Genomic DNA, 7334 nt, shown 5'->3' with positions numbered 1-7334 from the left:
AGTAAATAAGATGCATGCCAAAAACCAGAGCAATAGGAGATGGTTAAGCGGTCTCGAACCGAGGCACATGGCCTGACGACTCCAAAAACCGGGAACCGGGCTCCGAAATGGGAAAAATGGCCTACAGCCACAAAATGTAGCCCACGGCCATTGAGAGATGGTCTACGGGACCTCTCCCTCCCCTCCAGAAAAGAAACAGAGAAAACCGAGCCTGGTTCGCAAACCGAGGCAAAGCAAAAAAGAGTCCGGAAGTCCGGAGGCAAGGCTCGCAGCCGAGACTGCAGTATCACCGAGCGCTCAACTGGTGACGTCTGAGTCTTAAGGTCGGTCAAAAATGGGGTGTCTACAACTGCCCAGGCTCCACACGTGCGACGCCCTTGCCCGCTCGTGCGGCGGCATCCACCACTCGTGCGGCCACCCCTACCACTCGTGCGGCCCATTTCAAAATGTACACCCAGGAGGTTCAAGCCTCACCGCACGTGCGGCCTAGCCCACCGCTCGTGCGGCCCCTCCCCGTACGTACGGCCTTGGGCCCCGTACGTGCAGCCTTGGCCCAGCCACTCAAAAATCCCACTTTGCTCCCGGGCACTCCAGAGCCGACCGCGCACCTTTCGAAACGTGTGAAAACTCAAAACCGAGACAACCACCACAGAGAAGGTTTTAAGAAGAAAACTCAACAACAACTTTCCGACATGATGATATAGAAAACAAAACGTTTTTCCGAACCGGTCATCACATTGGGCCCATTTCATGTTTGTACAAAACGGCTTTTCATCAAATCTTATAATTTTGTGCTTATCATTCACGTTTCAGGTCTTTTCACGAATCAAACAGGTAGAATACTCATTCATAATGCAAATTCATGAGTTTGAAGAACTTACCACATAGGTAGCAGTTAGAAAATAACATACATGAAAATATATTTACTGAGATATTACTCAAAGTGTTCAGATGGTTGATTCGTTGTCGCGATTGACCTTACACAATTCATAGCACATACGAAAATTAGGTCACAGTACAATTCAATCCGTTCTTCAATTTGTTTATCTTTTTTAGGCTTCTTTCTAACACTTTAGTTCATTTAGGATGCTCAATGTATGCCTAAGAATGCTCAGAAATGAAAAAGAACGGAAATCGGAACATGAAACAACTTTCAAAGTTTCTTGAAATAGGGCTCTTCGCTCGAGCGCAACATTGGTCACTCAAGCGAACCCCTTGGTTTGCAAAAGTACTGGATGCTCTCATTTTACGCTAAAGCCAACTTCTTGGTCGCTCGAGCCAAGATTAAAAATAAATGGTGGCCGCTTGAGCCAACCTCCATTGTCTGCAAAGGTACTGGGAGCTCGAAATGTACACTTGAGCAACAATTCCATTGCTCAACCGAATTGCTCGAATTCTAGAATTTTCAGAATGTTGTTTGAGCTTCAAAAACACATTCAAGGTTCCAAATTCATGCATGACTCACTCCAACATGCAAGAACACTACCAAATATATATATTTGAAGCCAGTTCCAACCCATAGTTTAAAATTCAAACTGTAAGCTTCATGTATGTGAACCATTTTTCAAATCTTGCATCCATAGACTTTTAAACTTTGAATTGGACTCTAAAACATGATAATACATGCATGCATGTAAGATATAATTTCTAATCCATCATAATTCACAAGGTTTATGCTCAAAATTGAAGAATCAATACAAATTCATGCATGCATGCCCAAATTTAATTCCAATTCCTTTCCATGACTTCAAACACATGCAATTGAGTTCCTTGACTTTGTGAATTATGCATACATGTGAAAGATAGCTTCTAATTTCATTTCAAATAACATGAATGTTGCTTAAACTCGTGAAACATTACAAAATCATGCATGCATGTATGATGTAGCATCACATTCTTCATCCAAGGCTCAATTTATGCAACTCATTTCATTATCTTCTTGAATTCTCAAATTATATGATTTCAATTTATAATTTGAGGTTCAATTACTCACCTAGAGCCTTCAACTCTTCCAAATTTAGGTAGAACTTGAGTTAATCTTCCAATCTGCAAGCTTTGATTTTAATCCCCCTTCTCTCCCTTGAAAACTCACTCACTCTCTCTCTCTCTCTCTCTCTCTCTCTCTCTCTCTCTCTCTCTCTAGTGTATAATCTAGGGCAAATGTTGAGGATGGACTCAAAATTATAATCCTAGGCACTTACTTAACATATAATATATAAGGTCATTAGCTTAGACTAATCAAACTTGATTACGGTTTATCAATTACACTTATTTTAATCAATTTAATCTAATTAATTTGATCCAAATCAATTTTTAAACAAATTTCACCGTAAGCCCTAAAAATTACGCTAATCACAATTGTAAAGTCAATTTTGGTTTATGTCGCCTCTACGGCCCTCAATTTAAGTTTATTCCAAATAGATTTCTCTACAATGGATAGATATAAATTTAAAAATGCATATAATAACATACTTACAATCCAAATTCAAATTAAGCACATAATCACAAGTGTAATTAAAGATTAACGGCATAACACAGAGCGGGGTTGTCACAATTTAGAGTTAAAACATAAGAACTTAGAGAGAGAGTGTGTGTGTGTGTAGATTTACAGTTTTGAAATGTTTAGAGAGAGAATGAGATGAAAAAGTAGCTCAAAATGGCCCTCTCCTGGACTGATATATGCACAGACTGCTCGAGCGACCAAAACACCGCTCGAGAGAACAAACACAAAAGGTGACACCGCTCGAGCGACCAAAATTACCGTTCAAACGCACAATGACCCCCTCCTAGAAATTTAAACCAACAAATGACCGCTCGAGTGCAAGAAGTATCACTCAATTGAAAATATTAGGCATCTAGTAGTTTTGCAGACTGTAAAAGACCGCTCGAGTGAACAGGCAAAAAATCTAGGCAACAACTCATTAAACTAAAATACTTACTTCCCAACCTATTTCAAACGCAATCAAAACTCCCAATAGCCAAACTCAACATGCAACAAGATGGAAATGAGATTAACAACAGTTAAGTACACGGGTTCTCAAATTAAAAAGCAAGGGAATGGGCCTGGTCTAAACTAGAATCATTATACAAATTCTTATCTTACTTGAGAGGATTCACTGTTGATGATGGAAAAGTTGAATAAAACGAAATGTTTTGAGCATGTATATACTTATATAGCATCATAATCACCTATACTTGTGGAGGTATATTGGTTTTTCAAATATTCTCTATTGGAAATAAGTACACCCTACGTGGCTGAAATCTTTTTCAAGCGTTGATGGCGTACCTCAACCTTGAGGCTAGGCGCCGGGATATGTGCTCGGGCTAGGAGAGCTCATTTGATCTTCAAGCCTTGGGCCCTTCTTTTTGTTTAGGCGAATGTCATTTTTGTAAAGGGTTACACCCTTGTTTTGTAAGCCTTAAAACATTTTCTTTTTTGCTTTGTATGTCGAATGCATGTAATCGAACTATCTCACGCTGTGAATGATGTTAATGTATGCATATATGACAGATTAGTCTATATTTATGTCTATTGGTGCCTTTTCTCTTATAATTTCATTAATTTATTCACATAATTCAGATCTTGAAAATCCGGATTATGACATGGGCATTTTTGTTAAAATTGAGTTCTCACTATTCATCAACGCATGGTTCTTAATAATGTAAATGGAATATAATGTGTGAACAGGGAGTGTTTCATTTTTGTTCCTCATATATGAAATTATAGAATATATTTTTTCTTTTATATATATATATATATATATATATATTTTCTCTGCATGATTTTATCAGATTTACGAAATTTTGATGTTCATGTTTCATATTAACATGTACAATGTGATTTCATGTTTCAGATTACATTCACGGGGTTCAATTTAACACTTACCAAATCATTATTGATTTTCTTATTTCAAATATTGCTGTTCATGTATAATGTATTATTCATATTTTAAATTTATATTTGCAGACCAATAGTTTCGGACTCACTGTGATTTTCACACCATATTCTACATCTGCAACCCAATGACTATGAATGGTTTTGTCATATTCAAACACCAATAAGGTAATCGCAATTGGGGCCCAGTTCTCCGTCACTGAATGATTTTGATAACATGATTTCATTAATATTCACATGAGTTTTTGAATTGTTATTCGACCATTGTTTTTCAACCAGATTTTGTTCCCCTAAATTTTAACTCAATTCACTCCGATTCTATCCCACTTTGAAATTTGACTTTTACCTAGTGTAATATAGTAATTAATTGTTTTATTATTTATTAAATATTTACGTTTTGAGGGCAAATGTATCCATAACAATTACACATGACCTCATGAATCACTAGAATTTTAATAGGACCAAATAGAATATAAGTGTTCCAAATGGGAATTAATACATGTCCCTTCAAATTATGATACAAATTTTTTTCTTTTTTTGAGGTGAATATCAAATTATAATGCATTATGGAGAAAAACTAACAAATCATGTAATGGCAGTAGCTAGCTAGTACTAAAATGAAACACATTATGGTGGTTGTTTGGGGCTTGAGGATTTTTTGAACTAATTTAGAAGATATGAAACAAGGGTGTCGGTATGAATATTGGTATGAGTGTGATACGGGTACGCCGATAAACTAAATTTTAATAAATAAATAAATAAGATACGAATACAGTTGCATATGTCAAATAAATTATTAGTTTTCTTTTAATTTATAGCTAAACGTCCCACCTACAAATCAAAATTCAAAACAATAACTAAAAAGAAAAATTGCACAACCAAAAATAAATTAAAATTCAACAATACAAATCTATATGTATTAAGGAAAATGGAGTTTCTAATGAGAAGTCTTGTGAGAGTTCCAAGTTCTCGACAAGAATTTTTGGAATTTTTGTATTTTTAAATAATTAAAAAACTTTCTATTGGTTAACCCAACTAAAAAAAATAAAATCTTGATTATCCTTAAAATGTGAATTTCAAATTTTAAATATCCTACTAATATGGAAAATCCTTAACAAATTGTAAGGGAAAAAAAAATCATACACATATATAATACAATCATATATGTATAGATATACAGCAGAATAAAATTACACCAACCTCCTCTAACCATTGTTAATCACGTTTTGTGATGTGTGTATGTCTTTTGAACATCTCAATATTATATTACTTACTCACACTTTAGGAATAAATGTCTTCTAACCTATGCAGAACATGAGTGCCTCATTGATGGAAAACTACAAGCCTATTTATAGGTGCTAGGTTAGGGATCCTTATCAGATAGATACCTTATCAGATAAACCTATTAGTTTCCTTCTATCAAGGAAACTTATCAACTAGTGAAAATTGATAGGTCTTAGCCAAACCACCATTAGACTTCTTAGTATTTAAGCTACCTTAATAATTATCACCCATAATCTTAAAAGGCAAATACACATGAAAGGATAAACATACAAATAATGTGTAATATATAATTTATAAAATTAATGTGTATGTGGGCCACATTAAGTCTCCTATTAGGAGACTTGGCTAACATTCTTCCACTTGGTCCACAAATCATATGAATACTGTATTGGGTGTTATGTACTGGATTATGGCCTTTAGATTTGCCTAAACTTTAATATTGGAATCTTCACACTCGATTGGTAAGTGTTATTACAAGAATCATAGCGGTTATGCCCCATTTAATAGGTATTTCCTTCTATGAATTACAATGTATGACACTTCTTAATGAGTACTAAATAAAATACTTTAATTTATAAATGACTAACAATTAGTCATCTGGGTCCTACTTTATTTATCCCAGTGGATGACAAATACTTTAAGTGCACAATCAAAAGGTTATAAATTTATTCTCTAAATAAATATTGTTCTCAATTTTGAATCCCTCAAAATGAGAAAGTAAAATCATACATCAAAGGAGCTAATTATTCCCATATGAACCACATGATCATTGTGTGCTTTAGCTGGCAATGCTTTTGTCATGGGATCTACAACCATCAGCTCAGTGTTGACGTGCTCAATAGCAATTTCTTGCATCTTGACTTTCTCTTTGACAACAAGATACTTTTTGTCAATGTGTTTATTTCGACTGCAACTTTTATTGTTTTTACAAAAGAAAACTGCAATCAATTTATCACAGTAAATCCTTAGTGGTCTCGATATGGAATCAACAATCCTTAGACTTGTGATAAAAAAATTTAACCATAAGGCATGTGTTGAAGCTTCATAGCATGGAACAAATTTTCCTTGCATAGTGGACGAAGCAGTTATGGACTGCTTGATGCTTCTCCAAGGTACAGCTTCTCCGGCAAGAAGAAAGATATATCCTAAAGTAGACTTTCTGGTATCTAAACATCCAGCAAAGCATGAATCTGAATATTCAATCACCTCTAGTGAATCTGCATGTCTGTATGTAAGCTTGTAGTCCTTAGTTCCTTGCAAATACCTCATAGCCTTCTTAGCAGCTTTCCAGTGTTCAAGGCTTGGATTACTTTGATGTCTGCCTAACATTCCTACCACAAACCCAATATCAAGTCTTGTACAGACCTGAGCATACATGAGACTACCTACTACAGATGCATAAGGTATGTTTTTCATCTGCTCTTTCTCCAAATCATTTTATGGTGATTGATTTAGACTAAATTTGTCTCTTTTGACAATAGGTGCTACAAGAGTTCATGTTAAATCTTTCCAAAACTTTTTCAATGTAGGCCTTTGAGATAGTCCCAATGTCCTACAAGATCTATCTCTGTGAATCTATATGCCAATGACATATGAGGCTTCACTCATATAATTTATTTCATTATATTCAAAATTTGTTTCATGTAGCAAACCCAAATCACTACTTGCCCGCAAAATGTCATCTACATACAGGACTAAGAATATGTATTTACTCCCACAAACTTTGTAACGGTTCGAGTCGACATCCAAGTTTTCTGTCAAAAATTGGACATAGTTTGAAAATTTTCTAAGTGTAAAAAATTGGATTTTTCAAAACTTATGATTTTGAAAATAATTTTTGGCGGTAATTATTCTTTATATATTAAATAGTCTAATTTGAATTTATGGCTATCGGGTATTAATCACTTTACTTCTTCAACATCAAACTTACAAATTTTAGTCTGAAAATTATTTTTTTACTAAAACTGGGGGATTCACTTTTTGATTTAATAGGATTTTGATTTTTTTTTTTTTTTTTTGTATTTTTCTTTGAATCCAAATGGGGAGTATATTTACTTATTTATATTGTAAACTTAAGTAAATGAAACATAAATGTAAGAGGCTAAATGAAATCATTTACTTAAATGGTTACATATGGAAATAAGGTTGATATGCT

At 34.6% G+C, this 7334-nt stretch overlaps 1 pseudogene; it reads right to left on the bottom strand.

The window, feature by feature from the left end:
* Positions 1-5902: 5902 nt before the first annotated feature.
* Positions 5903-6595, bottom strand: LOC145823905 (secreted RxLR effector protein 161 pseudogene; annotated as a pseudogene).
* Positions 6596-7334: the final 739 nt, after the last annotated feature.

The sequence above is a fragment of the Camellia sinensis genome, chromosome 4 (genome assembly GCF_055761805.1).
Source record: "Camellia sinensis isolate YWXY chromosome 4, ASM5576180v1, whole genome shotgun sequence".
Taxonomy (NCBI): Eukaryota; Viridiplantae; Streptophyta; class Magnoliopsida; order Ericales; family Theaceae; genus Camellia; species Camellia sinensis.
Note: the sequence above shows the minus strand (reverse complement) of the source record. Positions and strands in the feature narration are given on the sequence as shown.